This window comes from Schistocerca gregaria, chromosome 2, assembly GCF_023897955.1.
Source record: "Schistocerca gregaria isolate iqSchGreg1 chromosome 2, iqSchGreg1.2, whole genome shotgun sequence".
Taxonomy (NCBI): domain Eukaryota; kingdom Metazoa; phylum Arthropoda; class Insecta; order Orthoptera; family Acrididae; genus Schistocerca; species Schistocerca gregaria.
This window is the reverse complement of record NC_064921.1, coordinates 1,016,975,406-1,016,988,710: the sequence shown is the minus strand read 5'-3', so window position 1 is coordinate 1,016,988,710 and position 13,305 is coordinate 1,016,975,406. Positions and strand designations below refer to the sequence as shown.

Below are 13,305 nucleotides of genomic sequence, written 5' to 3'. Positions count from 1 at the left end.
CGAAAGTAAACTTGATTGTGTCTTTCCTCAAATAATTCAACCTATTCATTCTAGAACTTCATGAATACAAGTGCAGCACGAATAGCGGCTTAGCAGCACCACTAACCTCAAACGCAGCGACTCAGCCTGTGTTTACTACAGCCAGACGTCCAGCTCCGCCACACGTCCGTCCCGCTCGGCGGCTGACTCGCAACTGATGAACGAGCCATATGACGTGGCGAATGACTATTATTTCAGTGCACTGGGTCCCTCGATGTGGTCCAGGGTGCTCTGGAAAGTCTCGTGTAGGCTGGCGGGATGGGGGCGGCGCGAGTCGCGCGGTCGGCGGCCTTCCTGGGCTATTGGTACCTTCATGTAGAGCTGCCGCTGGGCTCGCAATTCCTGCTGCTAAGAAAGTGATTGCTTTTGCTGCTATGACTTGCAATCACGACTGCAGGAAACGCCGCTATCTCGTTAGGGGTGCTACGGCAGACACCCTCTCGAACACCCCGAAGACTTCTTGAGCCCTCGGCTGTGATGGTTTCCAGGCTGTCAAAGGAACCGTCGCGTGTGAATTCGCGCACGGAGAGAGGCTGAGGTAATTTCGAGTGAACGGGGATGGACTCCTCACGTGCGCAGTTACCGTAGTGTAGCGGTTATCACGTCTGCCTAACACGCAGAAGGTCCCCGTTTCGATCCCAGGCGGAAACACTTTTTTATCATTAAAAACAAGACATACTAACATGCATCTGCTACCATCTGTACACAAAAACCTTCGTAATCGCCTGCACACGTCAGATCAGTGTCAATTGCTCACATCAAATATGAAATTCATTTGATACTGACGCCGAGCATTTTGCGTCGACTTGGCCACTCACGTGCGATCAGTTTGCACAAAACGGTAGGGCTCGTCCGGGATTTGAACCCGGGACCTCCTGCACCCAAAGCAAGAATCATACCCCTAGACCAACGAGCCATCTGACGTGGCAAATGACTATTATTTCAGTGCACTGGGTCCCTCGATGTGGTCCAGGGTGCTCTGGAAAGTCTCGTGTAGGCTGGCGGGATGGGGGCGGCGCGAATTCCCGCGGTCGGCGGCCTTCCTGGGCTATTGGTACCTTCATGTAGAGCTGCCGCTGGGCTCGCACTCCCTGCTGCTAAGAAAGTGATTGCTTTTGCTGCTATGACTTGCAATCACGACTGCAGGAAACGCCGCTATCCCGTTAGGGGTGCTACGGCAGACACCCTCTCGAGCACCCCGAAGACTTCTTGAGCCCTCGGCTGTGATGGTTTCCAGGCTGTCAAAAGAACCGTCGCGAGTGAATTCGCGGACGGGAGTGAGGCTGAGGTAATTTCGAGTGAACGGAGATGGACTCCTCACGTGCGCAGTTACCGTAGTGTAGCGGTTATCACGTCTGCTTCACACGCAGAAGGTCCCCGGTTCGATCCCGGGCGGGAACAGTATTTTCCTGAATGTGTCTTATTGTACTCCAGTGAGCCACGACATGTGGGGATCTTCTGCGTGTACCTTTGTTATGCAAGTAGCGCATTTATTTAATTTTTTTAGTAACGATGACAACACCAGCACGAGTTGTCTCTAAAGTAAGGCGCACGTAAGTAGTTTCCGTGGTGTAGCGGTTATCACGTCTGCCTGACACGCAGAACCTCCCCGTTTCGATCCCGGGCGGAAACACTTTTTTATCATTAAAAACAAGACATAGTAACATGCATCTGCTACCATCTGTACCCAAAAACCTTCGTAATCGCCTTCACACGTCAGATCAGTGTCAATTGCTCACATCAAATATGAAATTCATTTGATACTGACGCCGAGCATTTTGCGTCGACTCAGCCACTCACGTGCGATCAGTTTGCACAAAACGCTAGCGCTCGTCCGGGATTTGAAGCCGGGACCTCCACCACCCAAAGCAGGAATTATACCCCTAAACCAACGAGCCATCTGACGTGTCTAATGACTATTATTTCAGTGCACTGGGTCCCTCGATGTGGTCCAGGGTGCTCTGGAAAGTCTCGTGTAGGCTGGCGGGATGGGGGCGGCGCGAATTCCCGCGGTCGGCGGCCTTCCTGGGCTATTGGTACCTTCATGTAGAGCTGCCGCTGGGCTCGCACTCCCTGCTGCTAAGAAAGTGATTGCTTTTGCTGCTATGACTTGCAATCACGACTGCAGGAAACGCCGCTATCCCGTTAGGGGTGCTACGGCAGACACCCTCTCGAGCACCCCGAAGACTTCTTGAGCCCTCGGCTGTGATGGTTTCCAGGCTGTCAAAAGAACCGTCGCGAGTGAATTCGCGGACGGGAGTGAGGCTGAGGTAATTTCGAGTGAACGGAGATGGACTCCTCACGTGCGCAGTTACCGTAGTGTAGCGGTTATCACGTCTGCTTCACACGCAGAAGGTCCCCGGTTCGATCCCGGGCGGGAACAGTATTTTCCTGAATGTGTCTTATTGTACTCCAGTGAGCCACGACATGTGAGGATCTTCTGCATGTACCTTTGTTATGCAAGTAGCGCATTTATTTAATTTTTTAGTAACGATGACAACACCAGCACGACTTGTCTCTAAAGTAAGGCGCACACAAGTAGTTTCCGTGGTGTAGCGGTTATCACGTCTGCCTAACACGCAGAACGTCCTCGTTTCGATCCCGGGCGGAAACACTTTTTTATCATTAAAAACAAGACATACTAACATGCATCTGCTACCATCTGTACCCAAAAACCTTCGTAATCGCCTTCACACGAAAGATCAGTGTCAATTGCTCACATCAAATATGAAATTCATTTGATACTGACGCCGAGCATTTTGCGTCGACTCAGCCACTCACGTGCGATCAGTTTGCACAAAACGCTAGCGCTCGTCCGGGATTTGAAGCCGGGACCTCCTGCACCCAAAGCAGGAATTATACCCCTAAACAACGAGCCATCTGACGTGGCGAATGACTATTATTTCAGTGCACTGGGTCCCTCGATGTGGTCCAGGGTGCTCTGGAAAGTCTCGTGTAGGCTGGCGGGATGGGGGCGGCGCGAATTCCCGCGGTCGGCGGCCTTCCTGGGCTATTGGTACCTTCATGTAGAGCTGCCGCTGGGCTCGCACTTCCTGCTGCTAAGAAAGTGATTGCTTTTGCTGCTATGACTTGCAATCACGACTGCAGGAAACGCCGCTATCTCGTTAGGGGTGCTACGGCAGACACCCTCTCGAACACCCCGAAGACTTCTTGAGCCCTCGGCTGTGATGGTTTCCAGGCTGTCAAAGGAACCGTCGCGTGTGAATTCGCGCACGGAGAGAGGCTGAGGTAATTTCGAGTGAACGGGGATGGACTCCTCACGTGCGCAGTTACCGTAGTGTAGCGGTTATCACGTCTGCTTCACACGCAGAAGTTCCGGGGTTCGATCCCGGGCGGAAACACTTTTTTATCATTAAAAACAAGACATACTAACATGCATCTGCTACCATCTGTACCCAAAAACCTTCGTAATCGCCTTCACACGTCAGATCAGTGTCAATTGCTCACATCAAATATGAAATTCATTTGATACTGACGCCGAGCATTTTGCGTCGACTTGGCCACTCACGTGCGATCAGTTTGCACAAAACGGTAGGGCTCGTCCGGGATTTGAACCCGGGACCTCCTGCACCCAAAGCAAGAATCATACCCCTAGACCAACGAGCCATCTGACGTGGCAAATGACTATTATTTCAGTGCACTGGGTCCCTCGATGTGGTCCAGGGTGCTCTGGAAAGTCTCGTGTAGGCTGGCGGGATGGGGGCGGCGCGAATTCCCGCGGTCGGCGGCCTTCCTGGGCTATTGGTACCTTCATGTAGAGCTGCCGCTGGGCTCGAACTCCCTGCTGCTAAGAAAGTGATTGCTTTTGCTGCTATGACTTGCAATCACGACTGCAGGAAACGCCGCTATCCCGTTAGGCGTGCTACGGCAGACACCCTCTCGAGCACCCCGAAGACTTCTTGAGCCCTCGGCTGTGATGGTTTCCAGGCTGTCAAAAGAACCGTCGCGAGTGAATTCGCGGACGGGAGTGAGGCTGAGGTAATTACGAGTGAACGGAGATGGACTCCTCACGTGCGCAGTTACCGTAGTGTAGCGGTTATCACGTCTGCTTCACACGCAGAAGGTCCCCGGTTCGATCCCGGGCGGGAACAGTATTTTCCTGAATGTGTCTTATTGTACTCCAGTGAGCCACGACATGTGAGGATCTTCTGCATGTACCTTTGTTATGCAAGTAGCGCATTTATTTAATTTTTTAGTAACGATGACAACACCAGCACGACTTGTCTCTAAAGTAAGGCGCACGCAAGTAGTTTCCGTGGTGTAGCGGTTATCACGTCTGCCTAACACGCAGAACGTCCCCGTTTCGATCCCGGGCGGAAGCACTTTTTTATCATTAAAAACAAGACATACTAACATGCATCTGCAACCATCTGTACCCAAAAACCTTCGTAATCGCCTTCACACGTCAGATCAGTGTCAATTGCTCACATCAAATATGAAATTAATTTGATACTGACGCCGAGCATTTTGCGTCGACTCGGCCACTCACGTGCGATCAGTTTGCACAAAAGGGTAGGGCTCGTCCGGGATTTGAACCCGAGACCACCTGCACCCAAAGCAAGAATCATACCCCTAGACCAACGAGCCATATGACGTGGCGAATGACTATTATTTCAGTGCACTGGGTCCCTCGATGTGGTCCAGGGTGCTCTGGAAAGTCTCGTGTAGGCTGGCGGGATGGGGGCGGCGCGAGTCCCGCGGTCGGCGGCCTTCCTGGGCTATTGGTACCTTCATGTAGAGCTGCCGCTGGGCTCGCACTTCCTGCTGCTAAGAAAGTGATTGCTTTTGCTGCTATGACTTGCAATCACGACTGCAGGAAACGCCGCTATCTCGTTAGGGGTGCTACGGCAGACACCCTCTCGAACACCCCGAAGACTTCTTGAGCCCTCGGCTGTGATGGTTTCCAGGCTGTCAAAGGAACCGTCGCGTGTGAATTCGCGCACGGAGAGAGGCTGAGGTAATTGCGAGTGAACGGGGATGGACTTCTCACGTGCGCAGTTACCGTAGTGTAGCGGTTATCACGTCTGCTTCACACGCAGAAGTTCCCCGGTTCGATCCCGGGCGGAAACCCTTTTTTATCATTAAAAAACCAGACATACTAAATTGCATCTGCTACCATCTGTACCCAAAAACCTTCGTAATCGCCTTCACACGTCAGATCAGTGTCAATTGCTCACATCAAATATGAAATTCATTTGATACTGACGCCGAGCATTTTGCGTCGACTCGGCCACTCACGTGCGATCAGTTTGCACAAAACGGTAGGGCTCGTCCGGGATTTGAACCCGAAACCACCTGCACCCAAAGCAAGAATCATACCCCTAGACCAACGAGCCATATGACGTGGCGAATGACTATTATTTCAGTGCACTGGGTCCCTCGATGTGGTCCAGGGTGCTCTGGAAAGTCTCGTGTAGGCTGGCGGGATGGGGGCGGCGCGAGTCCCGCGGTCGGCGGCCTTCCTGGGCTATTGGTACCTTCATGTAGAGCTGCCGCTGGGCTCGCAATTCCTGCTGCTAAGAAAGTGATTGCTTTTGCTGCTATGACTTGCAATCACGACTGCAGGAAACGCCGCTATCTCGTTAGGGGTGCTACGGCAGACACCCTCTCGAACACCCCGAAGACTTCTTGAGCCCTCGGCTGTGATGGTTTCCAGGCTGTCAAAGGAACCGTCGCGTGTGAATTCGCGCACGGAGAGAGGCTGAGGTAAGTTCGAATGAACGGGGATGGACTCCTCACGTGCGCAGTTACCGTAGTGTAGCGTTTATCACGTCTGCCTAACACGCAGAAGGTCCCCTGTTCGATCCCGGGCGGAAACACTTTTTCATCATTAAAAACAAGACATAGTAACATGCATCTGCTTCCATCTGTACCCAAAAACCTTCGTAATCGCCTTCACACGTCGGATCAGAGTGTCAATTGCTCACATCAAATATGAAATTCATTTGATACTGCCGCCGAGCATTTTGCATCGACTCAGCCACTCATGTGCGATCAGTTTGCACAAAACGCTAGGGCTCGTCCGGGATTTGAACCCGGGACCTCCTGCACCCGAAGCAGGAATCATACCCCTAGACCAACGAGCCATCTGACATGGCGAATGACTATTATTTCAGTGCACTGGGTGCCTCGATGTGGTCCAGGGTGCTCTGGAAAGTCTCGTGTAGGCTGGCGGGATGGGGGCGGCGCGAATTCCCGCGGTCGGCGGCCTTCCTGGGCTATTGGTACCTTCATGTAGAGCTGCCGCTGGGCTCGCACTCCCTGCTGCTAAGAAAGTGATTGCTTTTGCTGCTATGACTTGCAATCACGACTGCAGGAAACGCCGCTATCCCGTTAGGGGTGCTACGGCAGACACCCTCTCGAGCACCCCGAAGACTTCTTGAGCCCTCGGCTGTGATGGTTTCCAGGCTGTCAAAAGAACCGTCGCGAGTGAATTCGCGGACGGGAGTGAGGCTGAGGTAATTTCGAGTGAACGGAATTGGACTCCTCACGTGCGCAGTTACCGTAGTGTAGCGGTTATCACGTCTGCTTCACACGCAGAAGGTCCCCGGTTCGATCCCGGGCGGGAACAGTATTTTCCTGAATGTGTCTTATTGTACTCCAGTGAGCCACGACATGTGAGGATCTTCTGCATGTACCTTTGTTATGCAAGTAGCGCATTTATTTAATTTTTTAGTAACGATGACAACACCAGCACGACTTGTCTCTAAAGTAAGGCGCACACAAGTAGTTTCCGTGGTGTAGCGGTTATCACGTCTGCCTAACACGCAGAACGTCCTCGTTCCGATCCCGGGCGGAAACACTTTTTTATCATTAAAAACAAGACATACTAACATGCATCTGCTACCATCTGTACCCAAAAACCTTCGTAATCGCCTTCACACGAAAGATCAGTGTCAATTGCTCATATCAAATATGAAATTCATTTGATACTGACGCCGAGCATTTTGCGTCGACTCAGCCACTCACGTGCGATCAGTTTGCACAAAACGCTAGCGCTCGTCCGGGATTTGAAGCCGGGACCTCCTGCACCCAAAGCAGGAATTATACCCCTAAACCAACGAGCCATCTGACGTGGCGAATGACTATTATTTCAGTGCACTGGGTCCCTCGATGTGGTCCAGGGTGCTCTGGAAAGTCTCGTGTAGGCTGGCGGGATGGGGGCGGCGCGAATTCCCGCGGTCGGCGGCCTTCCTGGGCTATTGGTACCTTCATGTAGAGCTGCCGCTGGGCTCGCACTTCCTGCTGCTAAGAAAGTGATTGCTTTTGCTGCTATGACTTGCAATCACGACTGCAGGAAACGCCGCTATCTCGTTAGGGGTGCTACGGCAGACACCCTCTCGAACACCCCGAAGACTTCTTGAGCCCTCGGCTGTGATGGTTTCCAGGCTGTCAAAGGAACCGTCGCGTGTGAATTCGCGCACGGAGAGAGGCTGAGGTAATTTCGAGTGAACGGGGATGGACTCCTCACGTGCGCAGTTACCGTAGTGTAGCGGTTATCACGTCTGCTTCACACGCAGAAGTTCCCCGGTACGATCCCGGGCGGAAACACTTTTTTATCATTAAAAACAAGACATACTAACATGCATCTGCTACCATCTGTACCCAAAAACCTTCGTAATCGCCTTCACACGTCAGATCAGTGTCAATTGCTCACATCAAATATGAAATTCATTTGATACTGACGCCGAGCATTTTGCGTCGACTTGGCCACTCACGTGCGATCAGTTTGCACAAAACGGTAGGGCTCGTCCGGGATTTGAACCCGGGACCTCCTGCACCCAAAGCAAGAATCATACCCCTAGACCAACGAGCCATACGACGTGGCAAATGACTATCATTTCAGTGCACTGGGTCCCTCGATGTGGTCCAGGGTGCTCTGGAAAGTCTCGTGTAGGCTGGCGGGATGGGGACGGCGCGAATTCCCGCGGTCGGCGGCCTTCCTGGTCTATTGGTACCTTCATGTAGAGCTGCTGCTGGGCTCGCACTCCCTGCTGCTAAGAAAGTGATTGCTTTTGCTGCTATGACTTGCAATCACGACTGCAGGAAACGCCGCTATCCCGTTAGGGGTGCTACGGCAGACACCCTCTCGAGCACCCCGAAGACTTCTTGAGCCCTCGGCTGTGATGGTTTCCAGGCTGTCAAAAGAACCGTCGCGAGTGAATTCGCGGACGGGAGTGAGGCTGAGGTAATTTCGAGTGAACGGAGATGGACTCCTCACGTGCGCAGTTACCGTAGTGTAGCGGTTATCACGTCTGCTTCACACGCAGAAGGTCCCCGGTTCGATCCCGGGCGGGAACAGTATTTTCCTGAATGTGTCTTATTGTACTCCAGTGAGCCACGACATGTGGGGATCTTCTGCGTGTACCTTTGTTATGCAAGTAGCGCATTTATTTAATTTTTTTAGTAACGATGACAACACCAGCACGAGTTGTCTCTAAAGTAAGGCGCACGTAAGTAGTTTCCGTGGTGTAGCGGTTATCACGTCTGCCTGACACGCAGAACCTCCCCGTTTCGATCCCGGGCGGAAACACTTTTTTATCATTAAAAACAAGACATAGTAACATGCATCTGCTACCATCTGTACCCAAAAACCTTCGTAATCGCCTTCACACGTCAGATCAGTGTCAATTGCTCACATCAAATATGAAATTCATTTGATACTGACGCCGAGCATTTTGCGTCGACTCAGCCACTCACGTGCGATCAGTTTGCACAAAACGCTAGCGCTCGTCCGGGATTTGAAGCCGGGACCTCCACCACCCAAAGCAGGAATTATACCCCTAAACCAACGAGCCATCTGACGTGTCTAATGACTATTATTTCAGTGCACTGGGTCCCTCGATGTGGTCCAGGGTGCTCTGGAAAGTCTCGTGTAGGCTGGCGGGATGGGGGCGGCGCGAATTCCCGCGGTCGGCGGCCTTCCTGGGCTATTGGTACCTTCATGTAGAGCTGCCGCTGGGCTCGCACTCCCTGCTGCTAAGAAAGTGATTGCTTTTGCTGCTATGACTTGCAATCACGACTGCAGGAAACGCCGCTATCCCGTTAGGGGTGCTACGGCAGACACCCTCTCGAGCACCCCGAAGACTTCTTGAGCCCTCGGCTGTGATGGTTTCCAGGCTGTCAAAAGAACCGTCGCGAGTGAATTCGCGGACGGGAGTGAGGCTGAGGTAATTTCGAGTGAACGGAGATGGACTCCTCACGTGCGCAGTTACCGTAGTGTAGCGGTTATCACGTCTGCTTCACACGCAGAAGGTCCCCGGTTCGATCCCGGGCGGGAACAGTATTTTCCTGAATGTGTCTTATTGTACTCCAGTGAGCCACGACATGTGAGGATCTTCTGCATGTACCTTTGTTATGCAAGTAGCGCATTTATTTAATTTTTTAGTAACGATGACAACACCAGCACGACTTGTCTCTAAAGTAAGGCGCACACAAGTAGTTTCCGTGGTGTAGCGGTTATCACGTCTGCCTAACACGCAGAACGTCCTCGTTTCGATCCCGGGCGGAAACACTTTTTTATCATTAAAAACAAGACATACTAACATGCATCTGCTACCATCTGTACCCAAAAACCTTCGTAATCGCCTTCACACGAAAGATCAGTGTCAATTGCTCACATCAAATATGAAATTCATTTGATACTGACGCCGAGCATTTTGCGTCGACTCAGCCACTCACGTGCGATCAGTTTGCACAAAACGCTAGCGCTCGTCCGGGATTTGAAGCCGGGACCTCCTGCACCCAAAGCAGGAATTATACCCCTAAACAACGAGCCATCTGACGTGGCGAATGACTATTATTTCAGTGCACTGGGTCCCTCGATGTGGTCCAGGGTGCTCTGGAAAGTCTCGTGTAGGCTGGCGGGATGGGGGCGGCGCGAATTCCCGCGGTCGGCGGCCTTCCTGGGCTATTGGTACCTTCATGTAGAGCTGCCGCTGGGCTCGCACTTCCTGCTGCTAAGAAAGTGATTGCTTTTGCTGCTATGACTTGCAATCACGACTGCAGGAAACGCCGCTATCTCGTTAGGGGTGCTACGGCAGACACCCTCTCGAACACCCCGAAGACTTCTTGAGCCCTCGGCTGTGATGGTTTCCAGGCTGTCAAAGGAACCGTCGCGTGTGAATTCGCGCACGGAGAGAGGCTGAGGTAATTTCGAGTGAACGGGGATGGACTCCTCACGTGCGCAGTTACCGTAGTGTAGCGTTTATCACGTCTGCTTCACACGCAGAAGTTCTGGGGTTCGATCCCGGGCGGAAACACTTTTTTATCATTAAAAACAAGACATACTAACATGCATCTGCTACCATCTGTACCCAAAAACCTTCGTAATCGCCTTCACACGTCAGATCAGTGTCAATTGCTCACATCAAATATGAAATTCATTTGATACTGACGCCGAGCATTTTGCGTCGACTTGGCCACTCACGTGCGATCAGTTTGCACAAAACGGTAGGGCTCGTCCGGGATTTGAACCCGAGACCACCTGCACCCAAAGCAAGAATCATACCCCTAGACCAACGAGCCATATGACGTGGCGAATGACTATTATTTCAGTGCACTGGGTCCCTCGATGTGGTCCAGGGTGCTCTGGAAAGTCTCGTGTAGGCTGGCGGGATGGGGGCGGCGCGAATTCCCGCGGTCGGCGGCCTTCCTGGGCTATTGGTACCTTCATGTAGAGCTGCCGCTGGGCTCGCACTTCCTGCTGCTAAGAAAGTGATTGCTTTTGCTGCTATGACTTGCAATCACGACTGCAGGAAACGCCGCTATCTCGTTAGGGGTGCTACGGCAGACACCCTCTCGAACACCCCGAAGACTTCTTGAGCCCTCGGCTGTGATGGTTTCCAGGCTGTCAAAGGAACCGTCGCGTGTGAATTCGCGCACGGAGAGAGGCTGAGGTAATTTCGAGTGAACGGGGATGGACTCCTCACGTGCGCAGTTACCGTAGTGTAGCGGTTATCACGTCTGCTTCACACGCAGAAGTTCCCCGGTACGATCCCGGGCGGAAACACTTTTTTATCATTAAAAACAAGACATACTAACATGCATCTGCTACCATCTGTACCCAAAAACCTTCGTAATCGCCTTCACACGTCAGATCAGTGTCAATTGCTCACATCAAATATGAAATTCATTTGATACTGACGCCGAGCATTTTGCGTCGACTTGGCCACTCACGTGCGATCAGTTTGCACAAAACGGTAGGGCTCGTCCGGGATTTGAACCCGGGACCTCCTGCACCCAAAGCAAGAATCATACCCCTAGACCAACGAGCCATACGACGTGGCAAATGACTATTATTTCAGTGCACTGGGTCCCTCGATGTGGTCCAGGGTGCTCTGGAAAGTCTCGTGTAGGCTGGCGGGATGGGGACGGCGCGAATTCCCGCGGTCGGCGGCCTTCCTGGGCTATTGGTACCTTCATGTAGAGCTGCTGCTGGGCTCGCACTCCCTGCTGCTAAGAAAGTGATTGCTTTTGCTGCTATGACTTGCAATCACGACTGCAGGAAACGCCGCTATCCCGTTAGGGGTGCTACGGCAGACACCCTCTCGAGCACCCCGAAGACTTCTTGAGCCCTCGGCTGTGATGGTTTCCAGGCTGTCAAAAGAACCGTCGCGAGTGAATTCGCGGACGGGAGTGAGGCTGAGGTAATTTCGAGTGAACGGAGATGGACTCCTCACGTGCGCAGTTACCGTAGTGTAGCGGTTATCACGTCTGCTTCACACGCAGAAGGTCCCCGGTTCGATCCCGGGCGGGAACAGTATTTTCCTGAATGTGTCGTATTGTACTCCAGTGAGCCACGACATGTGAGGATCTTCTGCATGTACCTTTGTTATGCAAGTAGCGCATGTATTTAATTTTTTAGTAACGATGACAACACCAGCACGAGTTGTCTCTAAAGTAAGGCGCACGCAAGTAGTTTCCGTGGTGTAGCGGTTATCACGTCTGCCTGACACGCAGAACCTCCCCGTTTCGATCCCGGGCGGAAACACTTTTTTATCATTAAAAACAAGACATAGTAACATGCATCTGCTACCATCTGTAACCAAAAACCTTCGTAATCGCCTTCACACGTCAGATCAGTGTCAATTGGTCGCATCAAGTATGAAATTCATTTGATACTGACGCCGAGCATTTTGCGTCGACTCAGCCACTCACGTGCGATCAGTTTGCACAAAACGCTAGCGCTCGTCCGGGATTTGAAGCCGGGACCTCCTCCACCCAAAGCAGGAATTATACCCCTAAACCAACGAGCCATCTGACGTGGGTAATGACTATTATTTCAGTGCACTGGGTCCCTCGATGTGGTCCAGGGTGCTCTGGAAAGTCTCGTGTAGGCTGGCGGGATGGGGGCGGCGCGAATTCCCGCGGTCGGCGGCCTTCCTGGGCTATTGGTACCTTCATGTAGAGCTGCCGCTGGGCTCGCACTCCCTGCTGCTAAGAAAGTGATTGCTTTTGCTGCTATGACTTGCAATCACGACTGCAGGATACGCCGCTATCCCGTTAGGGGTGCTACGGCAGACACCCTCTCGAGCACCCCGAAGACTTCTTGAGCCCTCGGCTGTGATGGTTTCCAGGCTGTCAAAAGAACCGTCGCGAGTGAATTCGCGGACGGGAGTGAGGCTGAGGTAATTTCGAGTGAACGGAGATGGACTCCTCACGTGCGCAGTTACCGTAGTGTAGCGGTTATCACGTCTGCTTCACACGCAGAAGGTCCCCGGTTTGATCCCGGGCGGGAACAGTATTTTAGTGAATGTGTCGTATTGTACTCCAGTGAGCCACGACATGTGAGGATCTTCTGCATGTACCTTTGTTATGCAAGTAGCGCATTTATTTAATTTTTTAGTAACGATGACAACACCAGCACGAGTTGTCTCTAAAGTAAGGCGCACGCAAGTAGTTTCCGTGGTGTAGCGGTTATCACGTCTGCCTGACACGCAGAACCTCCCCGTTTCGATCCCCGGGCGGAAACACTTTTTTATCATTAAAAACAAGACATAGTAACATGCATCTGCTACCATCTGTAACCAAAAACGTTCGTAATCGCCTTCACACGTCAGATCAGTGTCAATTGGTCACATCAAATATGAAATTCATTTGATACTGACGCCGAGCATTTTGCGTCGACTCAGCCACTCACGTGCGATCAGTTTGCACAAAACGCTAGCGCTCGTCCGGGATTTGAACCCGGGACCTCCTGCACCCAAAGCAGGAATTATACACCTAAATCAACGAGCCATCTGA

The 13,305-nt window shown here is 52.2% G+C and overlaps 29 non-coding genes across 29 annotated transcripts; 20 read left to right on the top strand and 9 right to left on the bottom strand.

The window, feature by feature from the left end:
* The first annotated feature begins 617 nt into the window (after positions 1-617).
* Positions 618-690, top strand: Trnav-aac (transfer RNA valine (anticodon AAC)). Its single transcript has one exon. It is a non-coding gene; the product is annotated as a tRNA-Val (tRNA).
* A 193-nt stretch (positions 691-883) lies between these two features.
* Positions 884-955, bottom strand: Trnap-ugg (transfer RNA proline (anticodon UGG)). The gene has a single exon. It is a non-coding gene; the product is annotated as a tRNA-Pro (tRNA).
* Positions 956-1,367: 412 nt separating this feature from the next.
* On the top strand, positions 1,368-1,440 carry Trnav-cac (transfer RNA valine (anticodon CAC)). The gene has a single exon. It is a non-coding gene; the product is annotated as a tRNA-Val (tRNA).
* A 159-nt stretch (positions 1,441-1,599) lies between these two features.
* Positions 1,600-1,672, top strand: Trnav-gac (transfer RNA valine (anticodon GAC)). Its single transcript has one exon. It is a non-coding gene; the product is annotated as a tRNA-Val (tRNA).
* A 677-nt stretch (positions 1,673-2,349) lies between these two features.
* Positions 2,350-2,422, top strand: Trnav-cac (transfer RNA valine (anticodon CAC)). The gene has a single exon. It is a non-coding gene; the product is annotated as a tRNA-Val (tRNA).
* A 158-nt stretch (positions 2,423-2,580) lies between these two features.
* Trnav-aac (transfer RNA valine (anticodon AAC)) lies at positions 2,581-2,653 on the top strand. The gene has a single exon. It is a non-coding gene; the product is annotated as a tRNA-Val (tRNA).
* Positions 2,654-3,594: 941 nt separating this feature from the next.
* Positions 3,595-3,666, bottom strand: Trnap-ugg (transfer RNA proline (anticodon UGG)). The gene has a single exon. It is a non-coding gene; the product is annotated as a tRNA-Pro (tRNA).
* Positions 3,667-4,078: 412 nt separating this feature from the next.
* On the top strand, positions 4,079-4,151 carry Trnav-cac (transfer RNA valine (anticodon CAC)). The gene has a single exon. It is a non-coding gene; the product is annotated as a tRNA-Val (tRNA).
* Positions 4,152-4,309: 158 nt separating this feature from the next.
* Positions 4,310-4,382, top strand: Trnav-aac (transfer RNA valine (anticodon AAC)). Its single transcript has one exon. It is a non-coding gene; the product is annotated as a tRNA-Val (tRNA).
* A 193-nt stretch (positions 4,383-4,575) lies between these two features.
* On the bottom strand, positions 4,576-4,647 carry Trnap-ugg (transfer RNA proline (anticodon UGG)). The gene has a single exon. It is a non-coding gene; the product is annotated as a tRNA-Pro (tRNA).
* A 410-nt stretch (positions 4,648-5,057) lies between these two features.
* Trnav-cac (transfer RNA valine (anticodon CAC)) lies at positions 5,058-5,130 on the top strand. The gene has a single exon. It is a non-coding gene; the product is annotated as a tRNA-Val (tRNA).
* Positions 5,131-5,324: 194 nt separating this feature from the next.
* Positions 5,325-5,396, bottom strand: Trnap-ugg (transfer RNA proline (anticodon UGG)). Its single transcript has one exon. It is a non-coding gene; the product is annotated as a tRNA-Pro (tRNA).
* A 678-nt stretch (positions 5,397-6,074) lies between these two features.
* Trnap-cgg (transfer RNA proline (anticodon CGG)) lies at positions 6,075-6,146 on the bottom strand. The gene has a single exon. It is a non-coding gene; the product is annotated as a tRNA-Pro (tRNA).
* A 412-nt stretch (positions 6,147-6,558) lies between these two features.
* On the top strand, positions 6,559-6,631 carry Trnav-cac (transfer RNA valine (anticodon CAC)). Its single transcript has one exon. It is a non-coding gene; the product is annotated as a tRNA-Val (tRNA).
* Positions 6,632-6,789: 158 nt separating this feature from the next.
* Positions 6,790-6,862, top strand: Trnav-aac (transfer RNA valine (anticodon AAC)). Its single transcript has one exon. It is a non-coding gene; the product is annotated as a tRNA-Val (tRNA).
* Positions 6,863-7,054: 192 nt separating this feature from the next.
* On the bottom strand, positions 7,055-7,127 carry Trnap-ugg (transfer RNA proline (anticodon UGG)). The gene has a single exon. It is a non-coding gene; the product is annotated as a tRNA-Pro (tRNA).
* Positions 7,128-7,538: 411 nt separating this feature from the next.
* Trnav-cac (transfer RNA valine (anticodon CAC)) lies at positions 7,539-7,611 on the top strand. Its single transcript has one exon. It is a non-coding gene; the product is annotated as a tRNA-Val (tRNA).
* Positions 7,612-7,804: 193 nt separating this feature from the next.
* Positions 7,805-7,876, bottom strand: Trnap-ugg (transfer RNA proline (anticodon UGG)). The gene has a single exon. It is a non-coding gene; the product is annotated as a tRNA-Pro (tRNA).
* Positions 7,877-8,288: 412 nt separating this feature from the next.
* Trnav-cac (transfer RNA valine (anticodon CAC)) lies at positions 8,289-8,361 on the top strand. The gene has a single exon. It is a non-coding gene; the product is annotated as a tRNA-Val (tRNA).
* Positions 8,362-8,520: 159 nt separating this feature from the next.
* Trnav-gac (transfer RNA valine (anticodon GAC)) lies at positions 8,521-8,593 on the top strand. Its single transcript has one exon. It is a non-coding gene; the product is annotated as a tRNA-Val (tRNA).
* Positions 8,594-9,270: 677 nt separating this feature from the next.
* Trnav-cac (transfer RNA valine (anticodon CAC)) lies at positions 9,271-9,343 on the top strand. The gene has a single exon. It is a non-coding gene; the product is annotated as a tRNA-Val (tRNA).
* A 158-nt stretch (positions 9,344-9,501) lies between these two features.
* Positions 9,502-9,574, top strand: Trnav-aac (transfer RNA valine (anticodon AAC)). Its single transcript has one exon. It is a non-coding gene; the product is annotated as a tRNA-Val (tRNA).
* Positions 9,575-10,515: 941 nt separating this feature from the next.
* On the bottom strand, positions 10,516-10,587 carry Trnap-ugg (transfer RNA proline (anticodon UGG)). Its single transcript has one exon. It is a non-coding gene; the product is annotated as a tRNA-Pro (tRNA).
* Positions 10,588-10,998: 411 nt separating this feature from the next.
* On the top strand, positions 10,999-11,071 carry Trnav-cac (transfer RNA valine (anticodon CAC)). The gene has a single exon. It is a non-coding gene; the product is annotated as a tRNA-Val (tRNA).
* A 193-nt stretch (positions 11,072-11,264) lies between these two features.
* On the bottom strand, positions 11,265-11,336 carry Trnap-ugg (transfer RNA proline (anticodon UGG)). Its single transcript has one exon. It is a non-coding gene; the product is annotated as a tRNA-Pro (tRNA).
* A 412-nt stretch (positions 11,337-11,748) lies between these two features.
* Positions 11,749-11,821, top strand: Trnav-cac (transfer RNA valine (anticodon CAC)). The gene has a single exon. It is a non-coding gene; the product is annotated as a tRNA-Val (tRNA).
* A 158-nt stretch (positions 11,822-11,979) lies between these two features.
* Trnav-gac (transfer RNA valine (anticodon GAC)) lies at positions 11,980-12,052 on the top strand. Its single transcript has one exon. It is a non-coding gene; the product is annotated as a tRNA-Val (tRNA).
* Positions 12,053-12,729: 677 nt separating this feature from the next.
* On the top strand, positions 12,730-12,802 carry Trnav-cac (transfer RNA valine (anticodon CAC)). The gene has a single exon. It is a non-coding gene; the product is annotated as a tRNA-Val (tRNA).
* A 158-nt stretch (positions 12,803-12,960) lies between these two features.
* Positions 12,961-13,034, top strand: Trnav-gac (transfer RNA valine (anticodon GAC)). The gene has a single exon. It is a non-coding gene; the product is annotated as a tRNA-Val (tRNA).
* Positions 13,035-13,305: the final 271 nt, after the last annotated feature.